The following is a 20777-nucleotide window of genomic DNA, read 5'->3' on the forward strand; positions in this document are numbered from 1 at the left end:
AGCTCCAGAGTTTACGACACTGCAGCGAAAAAACACCACATATACAGATAAAAGTGGACAAACTAAATGAAGCCAATAGCCAAGGCAAAGGGCACAACCATGGTAATAAAAGGTAGAGATTTCAGCCAGTCACAGTTGCATGCAGGTCATGGGTACTTAAGTTCAGGGCAAAAGGTTCCAAGGTGCAAACCGTAAACTTGGAACAAGAAAATTCAAACGCCAGCAGGCTGTGTCTAAACTGAAAACAAACGAGTATGCTATGCTATCTCATTTCATGCAAACCATACACTTGAAAATAAAGTCCATTCATGGATGCCCATGTGTTAATCTAGTTATGCAGAGTATCTATTCGCTTGGAGCCTGTCAATAGGTCAGGTGCCTCATTCCTGCTGTCCTGCATGCAGCCTGATCTGTCGAAACCAAGTGCTCTCAGTCATAGCATCTGAGCATTCAACCTGACTTATAATGAACTGGCCATGCTAACAAAACTGAATGCCTAATTCTTTTTTTCCATGTTCCCATGAGCCATAATTTGATGTCGGCAGCAACAAACTTGCACAAATTGTGTGGATGTCACTCCAATAGCCGTGACCATGGGATAGGACTGAAGAACACGTCACTCCCACATTCAAAGTTGTGCCCTAACAACTCCCTTCCAGTCACAAATAAGTCACGTTTTGGACTTTAACACAGTTTCAATTATCTAATAAATACATCAAAATATAATTTTACAAAACTATATTTCAAGACAAATCTAGTAATATCATTTTCAAATATCCAAACTCAACACATAAAAAGTAATTTGAAACTAAAGTTTGGACTGGTTGATTTAAGACAGCCACAAAATGTCACTTATTTGTGACTAGAAGTAGACTTAAACATCCATATATAACATGGACTGGACTGCCTGTTCTTGCACCGCAGCACCTTTACAAACTGCTTTTATGCATCAAGGGGCCTACCCACCACCCATGCAAACAGAAACCAAGCTACCAGTTAGCACCTCAAGAAATTCTACATGACACGTCCAGAAAAGCAACAGATCAAACAACGCTGTAACACTCAATAATACTCTTCATTAACAACAAGGTCAAAAAAGGATGCGGGCACCAATCACCACTAGCAAACAGCATCTAAAAGAAATCATGCCAACCACATCCAGTGTCAAGAGTGGGATGTCTATCAATCAAACTACATATCTTTACAACAACAAAAATCTTGGCTAAGTAAACAACACTAGCACCCCCTTGTTGTACTGTTTTGCATCAAATTGCATGATGACATACTAAGCTCTCTTCATTATTTATGGGGATCCCTTATTTATGTTCCAGTAGAGCATGGGCAAATCTGCATGATGTTGTTTGATTGTACAGCGATAGAGTAATATTTGTTCACATCTCTCCTATGTGTATAAATTTTCCTGTTGAGAAACAATATCCATCCAACTCATATAGCGAGTATACATAATGGGAATTCTTGCAGTTCTGAGCCTTGTGTAAGGTGTTCATGTAGTTGGAGGTATATAGAAAAGTTTCAAATTTTCTTGCTCCAGTAGCATTCTACTTGTAATATTCATTTTCAGATATACACTACAAGTTTCAAATTTTCTGAAGTGATTTATGTTCTCGTCTCTCGTTTTCTGTAGATATAAGCGCCTACTTTGCTCGGTTGATCTTTCAAAGGATTTCTTCTTCAGCTACTCTTACAACATCATGCGCAGCCTTCAGAAGAACGTAACTGAGAAGAATACTGGACAGGTTGTTTATGAAACAATGTTTGTATGGAATGAATTTCTGACACGAGCAATTCGGAATCATCTCAAGAATACCAGTTGGACTGTTGCCTTAGTCCATGGATTTTTTAAACAGGTATGTTCTTTTTGGGACAACTAAGTTTAAAATTCTTTTGTTAGTGTGTTAATTGATCCCTCCTTTAAAATTCTGATTAATGAGCTTATCCGAATCACCAGTACTGTCTATTCATCATCGAAGACCACAAGTAGGGCTGCTGCTAACTCAATGCCACCCAACTAACTTAGGCGTTTCACTCCACGTCTCATGACCTGATATATAGTGAAAGCATGAATAAAGGGTTTGCGAAGGCATGGCTTTGTATAACCTGCTGACATTTTTCAGTTTGAGCTGCTTGAGGCTTTCCTGAGTCGAACATTTGCTCGTAAGTCTCAGCAGACTGTTATTGTTTTTTTCAGTTCTTCTAATTTATCTTTTGTATGTTGCTGATACAGAGTAACAGCAAATAGTCTGGACAGTTTAATTGTTTTCCCCTAATGCTTAGTTATGAAATTCATTGCTATATTTTTTCTGTTTTAACATTCCTTAGCAAGTAAGTGTTGGGCACTAGATCGGGGGCAATGGAGGCCAGGACGAAGCTCTAGCAGGCTATCAGCAACCAGGACAAAGCCGCCATGGACGCCTGTGCAGAAACACCACCTTGCAATGACGGATCAAGCAGTTGCGCAAACCGCAAAGAATGCGTCAATTCTTTCGGAAGCCAACCCCGCCACTGGCACCAACGACGGGAGGCAGCAGCGAGGTGAACTGTATCAGTTTAATTTGCTTATTTTTCCTCATTGGCTTTTGTGTGCATGGTTGAAAACCACTCGGGTCGGAAATTGCGCAGACTCGGCGACTTGCCAAGTGAGGTCTTGTTATATTTTTATTTTCTCGTAGCAACGCACGGGCACTTTACTATATATGAAAAGTCCAATACTACTAAAATAAAAAAGTTACACAACACGATAAAAAATTTGGTGCACTACACGACACGATAAAAAATATCGCGCGCTAAGCAACGTCGTTTCTGTGGATCATATGTGATGAGTGTTTACTCTACATTCATATTAATTCTGTTTTTACATTTTCAGTCATGTCGCCTTATATGGCCTATGATCAGTATGTCATGCTCGATGGCAATGGGAACCCTGTGGTTTTTGATGATGATGGCACATCATTGGATTCATTCAGATCAAGTCATCTGATGGTCATTCGAGCTGGTAGGACCACAACTATGCCTGGCCAGCCTCATGTTCCCATGCTCCCAGGTGAGAGGGATCCTCTAGCATCGTACGATGTTGCCACGGAGATAAGCAAGACGTTCGCACGCTCGCTTATATTGGAGTTGAGGCAGATTGAGGCTGAGGGGAAGTGTCTTGCTGCACTTGGAGAACATCATGTTCGTGTGGCACCGAACGGTAAAGTTAAGTTGAGAGGTGTTCAAATTTTGAGCAATCTGCTTCCGGCTGCCAGGCTAGCTTACCTTCAGCAGAATTATCATTCAGCTTCCACTATCATCGATGGTCTGTTTGGTCAGCGAATTCCTCCTGACATTCAACACCTTACTTATCTCATGCGCACTGACTTTGCAGTTCGTGACATGTTTCCCATTCATGCGAGCCTTGTGCCAATGACTTCTTACCCGCTCTCTATAAGGAGCTTCATGACTATGTCAAGTTCAAGATTCCTAAGCATCTATTCCATACTATCTTGCTAGGCCTACAGAATGTACCCAATGTTGCGAATTGGCAACAAGGAGTTAGTACCAACAGCCTACTAGATTACACCTTGAACTTCAATCAAGGCCGCAGCTACACTATCCCCACAAACATCCATAATCAGACATGTCTTTATCCTGAACAGAAAACAGCCCTTCGCATGTTGGGAATACCAAAAGGCAATCAGATATCACTCACCCCTTACCAGATCGCCTTGATCCGGCCTCTCCGATTCTTTGATTTTAAGAGGAACCGAATTGCCCACCGTATGGAGGCTGGTTTGTGTGCGAATGGAATGACTTTGCAACGGTATTTTTCTGCTAAGGGTTCTGAGATTGTGACACGCGTGAGGTTTCCCCTGGTAATCCCATATATTCAGCTGGAGCTTCAAAGGAGGGGTTTACTCAGTCAACTTGATCTGAATCCTCTTTTCAACTGATCCCTTCATCTGACTGGCTGGGTTATGATGCAAGCCTGATCTGGTGGGGTATGTACTCAAACCTTCAATCTTTTTCATTAGAATACTTCATTATCCTATTGTGCTTTTTATATGTGCATTATAGTAAGAAAAAGATGGGCATTATGGCTTGAAAGCCAGGCAAATGAAGAAACTGTAACCTTAAGTGGAGCTTAGGAGCTGCTAATCCCGCACACTTCCCACCCTGCTGACAGGACCCCTCTCCTTTGTGCTACTTGCCTTGACCACCAACCCAGTGTACCTCCCTCTCCGCATTCCCCTTCCTGCTGCCAATTTCCCCTGCCACCAGCCAGCCTCTGTGGCTGGCTTGCCTTTGACTGCTGAATCGCCACTGGCATGTAGCATGGCAAACCACCTAGCTTTTTCCTATGCCAAAATTACCGACCATTTATATGCTTCACAAATGAAGTAGTTTAGGGGTTTATGGTTCAACTTTTAAAAAAAATAGATAAAGAAAAAATATAGCATAGGAAGGTACTAATTGAAGGGACTATATGCTTCAGAGTCTGGTATATGCTTCAACTGAATGTTAGTCAAGTATGAATAGTTCTAGTGTGTAAAAGTGTAAAATATCTGATGTTGGATGTACTCCAGTACATATTTGGTTATTCAAGTTTGAAGTATGGGGAATTATATTACTGTCGTCCTGAGCATGAATCTCCTCATCTTGCTCCCAGGTCAACTGGTTTCCACCACATTCTTCCATTTACCGTTTTCCCCTTTGTTACTACCAGCTGCTGACAATTTTGCACTAGAAAAGGACAAAGAAATATAAGATTAAATTGATCTTTATGATGCTTCAGATTTAAATGCCTAAATTATCGTTGTACTTATAATCCAGCCTTATATATGGTTAGGACATTAGTACAGCTTTTATTTCATAAGAAAAGAGACACAGTACTACAACAGCAAGCATGTGCTATCCTACCAACTCATTGTACAACTCATAGTGCGATATTGACAGTCTTGGTTATACCCAAATATTTGACTGCAATTTAACTTATCTGCTTGCATTTCAGGTGAACTATGTCCTTAACATGGTACTGTCACTCAATATGGTCATTGCATTTCTGGTTGCTCTCATACTTGACAACACAGTCCCTGGTGGCCGCCAAGAGCGGGGTTTGTATGTATGGTCCGAAGCAGAGGGTGCGAAGAGAGAATCCGCTTTCTTGAAAGACTATGAACTTCCTTTCAAGATTGGACGTGCGTTGTCCTGTAGCACAATTTTGGGTAGTGTGTAGGTTCGGCCAAGTTCATCAGCATCTCAAGTGAAGGGAGTGGTTAGGCATTAATCATGACTGACTATTTCGTGACCAAGCTAGTGTCCTATATTACTCCTTAGGTTAGTTATTTTGTCCTGGTGCGTATAGATTTTCAGATACTTTGAGACTGCTGTATATCATCGCTGACGGATTTTGTTATTCTGTTATTTAGCTGGTCCTAGAGAGATCAATTTGTATTCTGTTATTCTTCAGATGGAGTAGTCTGAGGGACTAGAGTCTGAGCAGTAGTCTGGTGGAGTAGTCTTCAGATGGAGTAGTCCGAGGGACTAGATCCTGTGGAGTAGTCTTCGGATGGACTAGCCTGAGGGACTAGTCTGATGGAGTAGCCTTCAGCATCCTGACAGTTTCTTCTCTGGCTCTTCGAGTATGCGGCGTTGGAAACCTCCAATGCCGTCAGCGATACAACGGTGTTGGAAACCTACCTGGCACGCCATCTGTTGGTGTTTTAACTCGGCAACCTATCAAGAGAATACCCGAGATAGAGTTTTGGTTGGTGGGTGTCGCCGAAATCAAGGAGTCGATGTGATGTGGGAACACGATTTGGATAGGTTCAGGCCGCTAGATCGTGTAATACCCTACGTCCTGTGTGTTGTATGCTTGTATTCGATTGAACTTGTCTTGAGGTGGTCCCTGCCGACCCCTATATATCAGGGGAGCAGGGTGACAGGGTAGTTTTTGGTCCAAGCGTACTAGTCGGACAAGACTACAGAGTCCTACTCTAACTCGGCAGAGTAGTTTCCTTGTGTTCGGACTAGTCCTTCGGGGGTTCCGTGTAGTCTACGTTGCCCTGTAGCATAGTATTCATGTCCTGATACGTCTCGAGTACGTCCCCTTGAGTGGGTCCGTACAGACCTTCTGGTGGGCCCGGGGATGTATGGTTGACAGGCTGTACTCGCGTCTTGACTGGCTGTCGAAGTCCAATGCAGTGATGCAGGTGACAAATATTTTGGCGACAAGCTGGGGAAAATAAATCAGGTGACAAATCTGTTGACAGCAAGGCCAAGATCGCGCCGCGCACACCTCTTGGGATCAGCTGTGCGTTGTTTCTTCGGCGGCGGGGCCAAGCCACCACCGGAATTTCCGCCATCCAGGTGCGACGGCGCATCGGGTGACGACTCCCTCCGTCTGGAGATGCGTGGCAGCACCGTAAAAACCCCAGCCGTATCAGATTCAGAACTGCTTGAGGACTCGAACTCCTCGTCGTCCTCCTCTAGCTCCGAGGGCTCCCCAGGTAACCTCTGCCAGAAAACCCGCTGAGCACCCTTTGTTGCATCAGCACCTGGGGGAGGAGGCGGCGAGAAGAAAAAGAGTACATCTTCCTGCATAAGGAGAAATAAGTCGGCAACAAAAGATTAAGCAACCCGAGTACTCACGAGGCCACAGGAAACGGGTACTTACTTCTCTAGGCTTGTTGAGGTGATTGAACTCCTCAACAATCCTAGGGATGCCGCTGACATTCTTAAGCATCCGGTTCAACCGCACCATTATCTCATCAACGGAGATGTCATCGGGAGACATCCTCGATGGGTCACCGCGGCCCGAATACTCGTAACCCCAAGTTTGACGTAGCTGCAAGGGTTGTACTCAGCGCTTCAAGAAACTGGCGGCCACAACGGCTCCCGTCAGACCCTTCTCCTTCAGAACATCAATCCTAGCCAGCAGCTCATCCACTTGATCACGTTCTGAATCAATCGGTTGATTAAGCCAACGGCTATTATACCTTGGAGGATAACCAGTGACTTTGGGCAAAGATGGCTCGTGATCATCAATATAAAACCACCTCTCTTTCCAGTCAGAGAAGGAGTCAACAAAGGAGTATTGCAAATATCGGTTCGAAAACTGCTCCCGGATCAAAAAACTGGCACCACCGATAACATTCATCCTCTCCCGGCTGGGTTGCGGCTCCAAGTGGAAAATTTGGCGGAAAAGATTGAAGTGGGGCTGAATCCCCAGAAAGGCTTCACACAAATGCACAAAAAATAGCAATGTGCAGAACACTATTGGGGTCGAGATGAACTAACTGAAGGGAGTAGAACTCCAAGATGCCACGGAAAAAGGCAGATGACGGGACAGCAAACCCGCGCTCGACAAGGAGGGCAAAGGTTACCGTTTCCTTGGGATGCGTCTCGAACATCCGTGGATTGTCGAATGCCGACCTCCATCCAACAATCGCCTTATCTTTCAACAACTTGGCTTTCACAAGCTCCTGGATTTCAGCGTCTTTCATCGTCGACCTCTCCCAAACCATAGATTGGTGTGGCGACAGTTGGTGTTCCTTCCCCTTCTTGGAAGCCTCCCTCCTGGCCTCATTCTTGGCCAGCTTCTTGGAGCCGGCAGCTTTCTTCTCCATCCTGGTTATTGTCTTGGGGGACGAGCGGAAGCGGCGCAAGATGAACCAGAGCGGCGGCGGCGTTGGCAATCTAAGATGCGCCGGCGCCGGCGCTAGAAGCTAGGGTTTTTTCGCCCTGAACAGATGCGAGTGGAAGCGTAAGGCTCAGGGGTAACTTTCCCCCAACATTTATAACCGCGACAAAGTTACCGGGGTAGCAGAACGGAAGTACTCTGAATGGCGATGGAATAGTCTGAAGGCTTCAGTATCCTGATGGAGTAGTCTGAAGGCTTCAGTATCATGCCCTGCCCCCCCCCCCCTAATTTCCTTGTCCTCAAGGATGAAAAGAAGGAAACACCCGACGAATGAAGGCTGCATCTTCCCAAGTTGCTTCTGAGGATGGTAGATTGGTCCGCTGAATCAACCACTGCACAACAGGTACAATGTTTCTTGGGATCATTCTCCTTTCCAAAATTGCCTCTGGTGCTACTTTGATGATTCCTTTTTCATCTACCAGCGGCAAATCAGGTGTTGGCACTACTGTTGGACCAATATGCTTTTTGAGTTGGCTGACATGAAACACTGGATGTAATGTGCAGTTGTCCGGTAAGAGTAACTTGTATGCTGTATTACCAATCTTTTCTAGGACTCTAAATGGTCCATAATACTTAGGATGCAGCTTCAAGGAATTGTGCAAGATCAAAGATGTATGCCTGTATGGTTGTAGCTTCAAATAAACCCTAGAGCCAATTTCAAATTCTCTTTCAGACCTATGTTTGTCTGCCTGATGTTTAATTCTAGCTTGGGCTTTTGCAAGATTGTCTCTGATGAGTTGGTTGGCCAATTGTCTATTATGTAGAATTTCCCTGGCATTGTCATTGGGGCAATCTGGCAAAACCACTTCTGCCACCATTGGAGGAGGAAAGCCATACAAAGCTTGGAAGGAAGTCATGTTGAGAGATGTGTGATAAGATGTATTGTACCACCACTCAGCTGATGAGAGCCAATAGAACCACCTTCTAGGAGCAGTGAAACACATGCACCTAAGCTAGTTTTCCAAGCACTGATTTACTCTCTCAGTTTGTCCATCAGTTTGTGGATGATAGGCTGAAGCAGACTTAGCCGCAGACATCTTGCGGACTACTCTGCGTCTCTTAACAGGAGGTGAAGGCTCGTCCTCCGACTCCTCGACAACAGCTTCTGACTCTTCTTCCGACTGCGCCAAGTAGCCGGCAAGAACTCGAGACTACAAACAACAAATCGGCATCAGCAACAAGTATCACATAAGTCAAAAGAGAACAACTCAGGTGCAAAAGACATACCACTTCTGGCTCATACCAGGCGTCATACTGACAAAGGGCTGCAGGGATTACCGGTACTCCCTGATAGTTCCTAAAAAATTTATCTAGCAGCGCCTCTACGTCATCATCAGATATGTCCTCATCAGACATACGTGATGGATCCTTCAGACCTGAGTACTCACTTCCCGAGTGAGCACCTTTTTGAAGTGGCTGAACCCTTCTCTTCAGGAAGCTGGCTGCCACGTTGATCCCAGTCAGACCGAGTACTTTTAACTCGGTAATCTGCTGCATCAGATGATCGAGCTCTGGGGTGTCCTCGGGCTCGCTTACCCAGTTTTCTGCATGCTTGGGCGCATGACCAGTCACCACAGGCAAGCGAGGATCATGGTTCCCGATGTAGAACAATCTTTTCTTCCAATCCCCATGGGAGTCCGTCAGATTATACTCAATATACGCATTCGAGTTCCTGAGTTGGAACCCGGCGCCTCCAAAGACTTCGGTCCGCTAGGCACTCGGCTGAGGCTTGCAATGAAACAGCTTCCTAAACAACTCGAGACTTGGAGGTACTCCCAGATAAACTTCGCACAGATGTACAAATATAGACATGTGCAGTACACCATTGGGATTCAAGTGGACGAGCTGAAGGTTGTAGTACTCAAGAATACCTCTGAAGAAGTCGGAGGTGGGCACCACTAGTTCCCTTTCCACAAAATGAGCAAGCATCACCGTCTCGGCAGGATGTTCCTCAAACTGCCACGCATTAGGAAACGCGGGGCGCCACTCAAGGATCTCCTTTGGCTGAAGGAGCTTGGCATCAACTAGTGCTTGAACAGCTTCTTCCTTCATCACCGAGTGTTGCCAAGTTACCCCAGGTGGCGGCGGAGCAGTCTGGTTCGTCGGCCCCACCTTCGGCGCCGGCAGCACCAACTCCTTCCCCTTCTTGGATTTTCCCTTGGCCATCGCCGGAGCCTTGCCTTGGATCTTCTCGGGTTTCTTGCCCATCTTCTTGGAGCGCATTCGATGGACTCAACCTCAAGTTAAGGAAGAGGCTTCCACTCGGATCTATCTCAAAAAGCGGCGATGGCGGAGGCGGCGGCGAAACAGCGAGCACAGGCGCAGAGGAGGAGGAAGAACAGATCTAATGCCCGTGCGGCGTAACAACAACCGAAAAGAGCCTTTCCAGATTTATCTCCGCCAGCCCCGGTTTCGACGCATCAGTTGCGCAACGGACAGATTAATCGCGTATTAATCGCAATAAACACCTAACGGCTACTGCATTCAACAGACTGCTGACCACTTCAACGACAGGAATCGCCTAAGTGCTCGGGGGCTGCGGGTACCGTACCCGTTGGTCAGTTTTTTCTTTTTCAAGATCTCCGAGGGTAAAATGGACAAAAGCTGGTTTGACCCTAAGCCTGACTCTTCGACTCAACCTAAGGCTCGGGGGCTACTCCATATGGAGTGCGATTGACATCGCACTACCATATAAAAATTACTCGGGACAGAAACAACTCGGAGAAGCAAAAAGAGTACCTTCCAGCCGCGCGACAGTACTCGTGCACTTCAATCTACAACCTCTGCGACCAAGCTACTCGGATGGTGCCTGCAGTACCCAAAACTGTGGCGCACGACTACAAAGTACTCGGGGGCTTGTCGGGCATACTCCCCAGGCCCACGAGTAGGCCTTGGACGGCCCACTAAGGGACGTACTCGGACACGATCAGAACAAGGATAGGTGTATTCTTCTCGGACTAGTCTTGTATATTTATGGAAAACTACTTGGGCCAATACCGAGTAGAACTCTGTAATAGTACCCGACTAGGACTCAGACTTGTAACCCTGCCCTCCCAGGTATATAAGGCCAGGCAGGGACCCACCTTAAGATAGATCTCTCAAGACTAGAACATACGTCAATACAAACCAACACACAGGACGTAGGGTATTACGCGATCTAGCGGCCCGAACCTGTCTAAATCGTGTTCCTTGCGTCACCATTGATTCCTTGATTCTCGACGACCCTTACCGCATAAAAGACCACCTAGGGTACCCCTAGGCGGGTTGCCGGTCTAAAACACCGACACCTAGTGGAGCCCCCTGCGGACGGAGTAGAGCCCCGTCCTTCAATCGACAGGATCAGGGATGCGCCGGGGAAGATAACCAGCTTGATCCAGGGCATGGCGAAATCCATATCCAAGCAGCTGTTAGGATTCGTCAAGTCCTTCTATCCCAAAGCAGATCTTCCCCTGGTTGCGGAAGGTGTTGCTGCAGATTGTTCGGACGAGATGTATAAGCAATACTTGGAGGAGTTAGACCCTATAGCCGAGGAGGTAGCCAAGTTCGTTAACTTGCAGTAGTCTTAGGCTCCCTTCGGTTGTAATCGCTCCTGAACTTGTGTCTCTGTACAATGATCTTTTGGGAGAATTTTGCCTTTGTATTTCCCACTAGTTCTCTTGTGAGAGTACTTTCTTCTGCTGACTTGATCAGGAATCGCATCTTTGAGTTGTTATCGTACTCGATTGATGAGTGGTCTGCAGAAGTTATCGCTTGTTTCTCGTAGTTCAAGTAGTCGTCCCTTTGCTCATGCATTATTGTGGAAGATTTGCTCATGCATTATTCTCGTAGTCCAAGTATTCCAAAGAAAATTTTTACTTCTCAGCCTATTCAGATCAAGAATTCAGAATTTCTGAGGCTAATTGCCGGGACATCCAACATTACTGGAACTACACAAGAAGTCAAAAGATGCAATTATTACTTTACATTTGGACACTGCCAGGCTCTCAGAGAAAGAGTCCTATCGCCGCAAGAAAAAAGTCAACGGTCATACTAACCTCCACGACGCAAAACGGGAGTGCTTCGCTAACGAGAAACGGGCGCACTATCTCCTCCGAGCCCACACTCCGCATCAAGAATTCAAGTCATGTTGAAGCAAGAATAAAAATATGCAGCTGCTTGCCTGATTCTAACTTGCAAAACGTTTACACACAAGCTGAGCCATTTGCATTATGAAAGATCACTTTACATGCAAACACAAAACACCCCAATTTTAGTGCTCCTTACTTCATTATAGTCCTTGATATGTCCAAACTTGATCAGTCAATCTCAAACAGTACATACTATACGACCATAGATAACATTGAGGAAGGTTCATTTATTTAACATGTTTCAACTTCAAAACACCCCAATTCTCTTGCCCAAACATTTGGTAACGGATACCTGGCTCATTTTCTTTAGAGAATATCCTGATTCAAATTGTTGCTCTGTATCCTCTTACACCCTCCTGAACACAAATACCAATCCGTATATCCAAAGTTAACTTCGCCACATGCATCGGGGAACTAAAACTTGAAATTTATCCACTAAAAAAAGTCAAAAAAAAGCTTAACAGTAAGTATCGTACTATCATCATTCAGGAGCATTTGCTTTTCTAAATCATGATACTTATACATCATGCGTCCATGTCCATCGCTCAATCCTGTCGACGACGTGTCGTACGCCGTGCGTCTCTGACTGTTCGTGTCCAAAAAACGACAAGGGCCTCTGAAGCATTAGAAGTGGATTTGGATGTCTGGAAATTCGAATTAGTCGAATCAGTATCAGCTAAAAACGTCAATATGGATATTCGTATTCATATTTGTTTTTAATATGGATGTATCCGTATTCGATTTTGTGTGGCTCAGATCGCTTATATTGGCTCTGTTTCAAACCGTAGATCATCTGAGTCCTAACTTTCCCCGTACCACCCCTTTTCCCCGCCGCCCGCCGGAAACACCAAACCCTCGCCGCCGCCATGCCGATCTCGGCAACGGAGGCACAGGTCTCCGGCCACCAGCGACCCAAGCGATCGTCCGCGGATTCATCACCCGTGGATTCTCTGGCAGCGGAAGAAGCCTCCCGTCGGGCCGTCAAGCGGATGCAGATCTGGACCGCCTGTCCGGCCGGTCCCTCGCGGCGATCAGGGCGATCCACCCAGGGCTTGTCGTCCGAGGATCCCACTGCCGACTCCCCTCCTCTTCCCACCTGGGTGATTTTGAATCAAACTGGTGCCCGGAGGGATTATTTCCCCGGCGACCACACCACGTCTGTGATCTCCCACACCTCCTCCGGCGAGAAGGTTTCCGTCTCCTTCGAGCTCGTGGAACCGCCTGGCACTTCCGTCCTCACCCTCGACTGGCCGCAAGGGCCCGCCTCGATCTACCCGCGGGTCATCGCAGCGAACCGCAACGTGGTTCTGTTCGAGGTGACTTGTCCCGTTCCGTTGATCTCGTGGACTACTTCATCTACCAGGCAAGTTGGGATCCCTCTCGGCGATCATCATTGTCAATGCTACCTGTTTTGTATTCCAAGAGAGATCGGAATGGGGGGCGCCGTATGCAGCACATCATGAGTATGGATGCCACGGGAGTTCTGTCCTTCAGCGATAATTCGTTTATTGTGGCCGAGCTTGAGACGAGGAAAGATGCGGTTGACCTCTGCATGATTCTGTCAGTGTCTAGCAAGGGTAGGATAAGGTATGACGAGTGGAGGGTCCTCAAGCGTCTCCCTGTAAGGAACGGTGACCTCCTTGACTTGTCCTGCTGGTCAACACATAGGGTGGTGCCCTACCGCAACCACTTAGTCTGGGTAGATTATTACAAGGGGATGATTTTCGCAAACATGGAGCGTCCATGCAGTGAACCTAATCTCAGATATGTGCCGCTGCCAGTGGATGCAACTAAAGGGATCCGTGATGACTGGAACTATGGCAGAAGATGCCCTGATGCTTACCACAATATCTGTATCACCAGTTCTGTCATCAAGTTTGTTACTGTCAACCGACAGCACAACAGCAGCTCCGTAGTGCCACTGCATCGATGCGGCAGCACTTTCCGCATCAGCACCTGGTCCTTCTGCAAATATGCTGACACATGGATAGAAGAAGCTACATTGGATGCTGAAGAATTCTGGACCCTTGATTCTGAACACTGTTTCCCACATGTCGTGCCAGAATTTCCTGTTTTTAACATGAAAAATCCTGATGCTATCTGCTTCTCATTGAACGAGGGCAGCCACACTTTTGGCTACAGTGGCAAAATATGGATGGTTGAGGTCCACATGAAGAAGAAACTTCTGCTCAATGCCACTGCATATTATGAGGCACCATACTTGTCTCGTCAGATCACCACCAAATCTGCAAGAGTTCTGTCTCAGGGTTCCTCCTTCATCGCCAGTGAGATGCCACATTACCTGGCACCTGCCTGAGAAAAGTAGGTAATAGCATCTTATACTTCTAGTCCACCTCATTATTCACAAGTATATGCATGCTACCCTGCTCTTAGTTTTCTGTGTTCTGCAGAGTCATACAAGTTGAGTATGAATTCTTCTGCCTTTGAGAATTTGCTTACTATTTAGGGATTTAGCTACAACAATGTTACTATCTGTCTGTCACATTCCCAACTCTAGTTATGCAAATTGTGATGGATTGCCAGCTGCAGATGATACACTCATGGCTAGGGGGCGGGGCCTGGGCCGGGCCCCCTTATTGCTTGTTATTTGTTAGTAGCATGGTAACCTCTTCAATTACTTGGTGCTGGCCTCCTTTTTAGGCCATGCTATAGAGTATGATTCTTCAATTGAAACATTTGTCAATGTTATTTATAATTTGCATACACAATTACACATACATTGAGTACTTTTGGTGGAAGACACAGCCATTTACTATCATTTATTTCCATGTTGTCACATGCTGTCATTTTTCCCCTCGTAGGGACAACTTGAGTAAAAATGAACTTCTAGTTCACACAGATCTTATAGTTATTGAACCGTGATGTATATGAAACTGTCAAATTGATATCTCGTTTAGTTCACGGTTCTTGAGTATCTATGAGGTTATCGCTTTTACTAATCCAGTGTAAGTCACTTTTCGTTTAGTGTAGTTTGCACGACTTGTACAATATGACATTAAAAAAATGGATTTAAGTTTACCTTCCTCAGCTACATTATCCATATGGTTATAATACCATTGTCTATGTGCATTAAATGGATAAGGAACATGGATTAGAAGGTATGATCACATGGAACTTTTTATAGTCTGAGTCCAACTCCACCCCAGCATCTACCTATTATCTATTGAGATGCGCAGTGAATTGATCATAATATGCAAAAGATTTTGTTTCCAATATTGAGCGATCTCTTTCATCCAGTTTTATGTAAAAGCTCACTCTAACTTCATGCAGGAAGTTGACAAAGCAAGAGTATAATTAAAGCTGGGGCTCGATCTGCATTGCCTAGAGATCAAACCAACTTGGGATGCCATATTGCTGCTGCATGATACTACATGTTTTGAAACAAGCTTGGGAAGATTGGGTTAAGTTAAATTGCTCATAAGAACTCTCATGTATGCACCGACTAATTAATATAATGGATCGCATGGAATATATCCTTTGCTTTAAGGTTCAGATGTATTTTATATTTTAGTTGATGTAGATATGCTCAACCAGTCATACTAGTGAACTGAGCAATGATGGCATCGTATATGGAATGGATACGAACAATGTTTTTTATTTTTATTTTTCGAGAATGATCATCTTTGGTCTTTTTATGCCCCATTGCACGTTATGTTTAGCAAGTGGTGTTTGTATCTTATCTCCATTTGTTATCTTGACACCATTCATGGATTCAGAACATACGTTAGGGTCCGTGGATGGGGTTTCATAGATGGATCAGGTTAGGGTCTTGTATGCTTTCTGATCCATCGGAAGGGTGGGGGAATCCAGTAGCACACTTCATTCTTTTTTTTAACATGTAGCAGCTTTGCTCTCAGTCACTGCGTGTGCTGGAAACTAATTAAGGCACATGAATTTAACGGTAAAACGTTGAAATTAGCCAAAAGAGTCAGGGCAATGCCTGCATGCTTTGATCTGTTGCATCCCATTCCAAATCGAGAAACGTTGCTTATGCATTCTTATATAGACTAGAAACGCTATGATGACTGACCTGATAAATGTTTTCAACATCTAATATGGAAGATACAGCAACGCAACTGAAGTTAACACCAACAGAACCAGCACATAAGGAACCAACATGACTTCGATGTTGGTTCTAAAGCTACTACTAAGAACTAGAGAACAATAGGTGTGAAGTGATGCATCATTGTCTACAGCTTTTAAGGAATAGCAGGTCTAGAATGAAGTGATGCATCATTATCATTCTATGAATTTTGATGGGGTTAACTCGTCCCTAATTATCAAGTTAAAAACATGTGCTTGTGAGATGAGATGGTGATAGAGCAATCTATTTCATCACTCAAACCAAACAAAAATGTTATTGAGAAGGTGATGCGTTAATCCATCCTCAAACCAGGGCACCAATAGTACAGGCACCAGGATCAGCTTATATGTCGGCCTGTTCTCGACATCAGTGTGGTTAACTTTGTTTAGTGTTTACTGTTACATAGCTGGCAAAGTAAAACGGTAAAAACGACATATATTACACAGTATTTGAATAATGCTGCAAACTGTTCATCAATGGAGAAGTGGCTGCCATCCTATCCTTCGCGGTGGCTGCCAGGCAGACGGGCCATCCTTCTGGACATGAAAGCACCAAAGCAAAACTTGATTTCAAAACGAACTCAACAAATGGGGATTCTAAATAAGATAAGACTATCTGAATATCTTAACCTGCATATAAAGACATCATATTTTTTTAATGACGGACTAAATACAAACTATCATGCTTAATCATTTAGGGAACAATTTGGTAAACTCAACGCATAGGCACAAGTCCACTTGAATTTATATAACTACTAACCTAAAACCTGAGAAATTCCCAAAACAAGCATCACATTCAGGAAATGAAGCACCAGATTCAGGTTTCAAGGAGACTAATTGTCACCTTTTCTGCAATAAATTACCAAACACATGGAAAAAGAGCTTGTAGAATCAAGACTATATCCCTAATTGCTCGAATCTTCAGCTTATAAACATCAAAGTTAATTTAGTCTTTTCACTAAAACCATCGACCCCAAGAGAAGCTGAGCTGCAACAATTTACTACTATGATGATAAAATATTAACTGTACACCCTAAATTTTTCCCTAAAGAAAACAACATTAGTGAAATCCACCCTTGAAACATAACATTAAGTTTACCCCCAGCTATCCATAAAACCAAGCGAAATCCACAGAGATCAGATGTCACCAGATAAATCATTAGCACTTTTAGATGAAGTTACTAATAGGTAAAGTCACATCAGAACATTTCAAACTCAACTAGTAACATTTTTTATAGAAGTCAGGTGTAACAAATTACCTTTGAACTCTATTCATCGACCCATTCATACTTGCTAATTATCACTAAGTTCTCAGTAGCTTCAGATCCATAGTTAATTATATAAATTATAAAGAAAAAAACTGCCTAATCTTAGCACTAAAAAACTCAGCATCTCCAAATCTCATATTAAGTATACAACCATCAAAATATTAAAAATGTACACCCCATGTTTTTAAGAAGAGGAACAACACTCAAGGAGAAATGCCATAAAAAACACTTTTTATAAGGAGAACTTATCCAAGAGAATAACCTTTTTTCCTGAATGTAAAGTCTAAAGCACCACCGCACTTGAGAATTTCAAGAAATTTCTTCTATAATGTGGGAGACGAAAATATGCACCGCCAACAGAAAGCATTTGACTCTATTTTGACATGTGTTAAGACTCAAAAGTAACCAACTAATAGTTCATGGGATTTAACATTGCTTCACTAATATTCTGGTATGGATGATATAAAATACAGGTACCACATAATCCTAGAGGTAAACTAGTATGCCAATAGAATTTCCTATAACAAATAAGAATCCTTTTACCATAGACATGATATCAGCTTATTATTGCATATTATTGAAGCAATCCATGCAGTGAAATTCCATTTACTCCCCTCTTTGATCTTTTATTAAATAAAAATTCTATCACAAGACAACTACATCAGATTATTCCTACTGATGATTGCCATTTGCAAGGAAGCTAAGCCCCTGTTTTTGATGAGGGGTTAAACCAGAGATCAGAAACTATGGTCAAACTGAACTTAAACAGAGGTTCATCCTAGGAGTGTTCTGTGGTATGGTGCCTGCCCACTCAAAACAGACAGAACGCTACATTTGCCAGAATAATACCATAAACTGTTCTGATAATATCAAGAAACAGACAACTGACATTCATCGTTCACAAATACTACCTCTGTTCTTTAATATATGACACCGTTGACTTTTTTTTCCTTTGTTTGGCTTTTTTGTCTTTTATACAAGTATTTGTGCAAATAGATAATGTAGTTTTGAGTGTTGGATATTGTGATGGTCATTTCACTTTACCAAACTGATTGATTAAATAAATATTGTTGGTCAAAGTTTGAGTAAAAAGTCAACGGTGCTATATATTTAAGAACTGACCTATTATACAAGTCCTACAACCTAGAAGTAAACAGAAGTACGAATACAGAACAGTAACATATCATACAGATACTGCACGATAGAGAACCAGCTTGAAGCATGAGTTCATAGATTGTCAGATTGAACTGTCAGTTTTTAGGTTTTTACCTTACAGTTGCTTCCTTTTCTTTGATCCTCTTCTGTCAGACTTTTCAGCACGTCTTCTCTTCTTTGTCTTATCAGACCTCTCAGGATCAATTAGAGAACTGCTCCGTCTTTTCTTACAGCATCTTTTGTAACTGTCCGAGTTGTTCTCCCTTATCCGTTTCTTCCAATCTTCTCGAGCACAACAAGAAATTGCGCATGCCATTAACCTACAACAAAGAAAATTTCAGAACTTGTTGTAAAATACAGTAAGGTTTGAAGCTGAAAGCAGATATAGATATACATACTCATCTTTGATGTCGAACTTTTTTTGAATTAGGGTATCAACCACTTCCAGAAGATAATCAAGTGTATATTTTGGCACCATCAACTCCATGCCATTGTTGTTGCAACTGAACCATTGATCATGATCAATCCAAGAATATTCTGGCCCATGTGTATTATAATTTCTAATTAAGATGAATGTTTGATGGTGGTTAGGGTGGTATACAACGTTCCTTCGCCATCCACCAACAATAACATCCCTGAACAGAGGGGTCCATAAAAGATCTTCCAGCCATCCATATTGCATACTGCATCTGTCAACTTCAGTTTTAAAGCGCTTCTGTTCTGTAAAGGAACATCCATCATGTTTTCTTTTAATCAAGTATACCAAGCTAACACGATTCAGAGAAGGTACAAGTGATAAGTGTGTTGCAAGAGCAAAGAATGTATCTGCTGTAAGGTCCTCCATGGTTAAGCTCTCTAACATGTTTAGTAACTGTAGCAGATAAGGAGGAAGCTGGTTGTTCAACACAAACATGACTCTCAAAAATCTGGTGAAACCTGTGCAATCCTTGTACAAATTTCTTGGGTTGAGGTACTTAGTTGGTTTTTTTAAAGTCTGAACCCTCCATCTATGGACCAAAAAACTTGACAAGTTGAATGAACCAGCCCAAGATTTTCCAGATGCGAAAGCTCTAAGAAAACAGCATAGCCAGCTGGCTAAGAGCATGCAACCCACATATGTGAGCTCCACTGAATGAGATCCATCAGGCAACTCAACGAGTTTTAATAGTTCATTCTTATGCTTTAGGAAAAAGCGAAGAAGTGTCTTGAATCTACAAATATTAGTTGCAATTATAGTCTTGTATCTGAATGTGTAAGTAAAAAATAGGCTTAAGAATGACTAACTCACCTCCTACGACCACCACGGAGCCTAGGCGTTAGGCATATGTGGGAATCTCTTTTTATTCCATATGATAATAAGGTATTCCCTGGTTCTAACTCTTTTAGATGATAAACAAAATACTCATCGGAAACACTCCTCTGCAACCTTTTCTCGACGACTTCCTTAAGAAACAGCACATCTTTTGCTAAATCCACTTGTAATGATAGTGTTCCAAATGAATGTTTGACAAATACCTTCAGATGTAGAGTTAAAGACAAATTGCAGTGAATTTTTGTATATGCTTCCAACATTTCAGATATTTATTTAAAATAAATAAAGCTGCATGCTTAAGACTTACCTGTGTTTTTTTTGCAACAGATGAAACAGATAAGTCATCTTCACAAAGATCAGAAGCATCTACAGACCTTAGGTAGCCCATTGCCAAATTCTGTAAGGCACAGCATAGGAATGACTCATTTCAGCACCATTTAAAGAGAAAAATACCAAGCTAATAGTTAATCATGAAAATTTGCAAGTGCATTACAAAAACAGGTAATTAGATGAAAAACTTCTCCAAAAAGGTCATGCAAACTTCCGCCACGTCAACCATCAGAGCACAAAAAAGCATAAGTCCCAGGAACAGTCAAACAAAGAAACTCCCAAATAGACTGACTAAGCACATGGAATAAAACATGGTCAAGAAAGAAGAAATCCATATAAATACAAACTGAAAACTGTTACTTGTACCAAGACCCAGCATCCCTAAAAAAGTAAATACAAAGGAAGACTAGAGAGGTATCATGTGAACAAGTCCTGAGTTCATGGTCCTAGAAAGTTCTGACTCTACATTATGCTGATATCTAGCTAAATCTATTATAATGAAATGACCCTGGACATAGCAATTATTGGATGGTGGTCAAGGGTTAAGCAAGGGATCCAAAGGGCCCACTGTTTGCTGAATAAATTGGTGAGTTTGACATAGGATCAAAGATGTGGCATGGATGAATATTTTGAATTTACAGGTGCAAAAGATCTTGATTACAATATGCGCATAGACACCAGGGGTGAAATACCTTAAGATTGGCGTTTGCCCTTGTTGGAGAAGCCAATAAATCTTTGCATATTTCAGTAAGTATTCCCTGATATTATAGACATCTTGGTTA

The sequence above is a fragment of the Setaria viridis genome, chromosome 8 (assembly GCF_005286985.2).
Source record: "Setaria viridis chromosome 8, Setaria_viridis_v4.0, whole genome shotgun sequence".
NCBI lineage: Eukaryota > Viridiplantae > Streptophyta > Magnoliopsida > Poales > Poaceae > Setaria > Setaria viridis.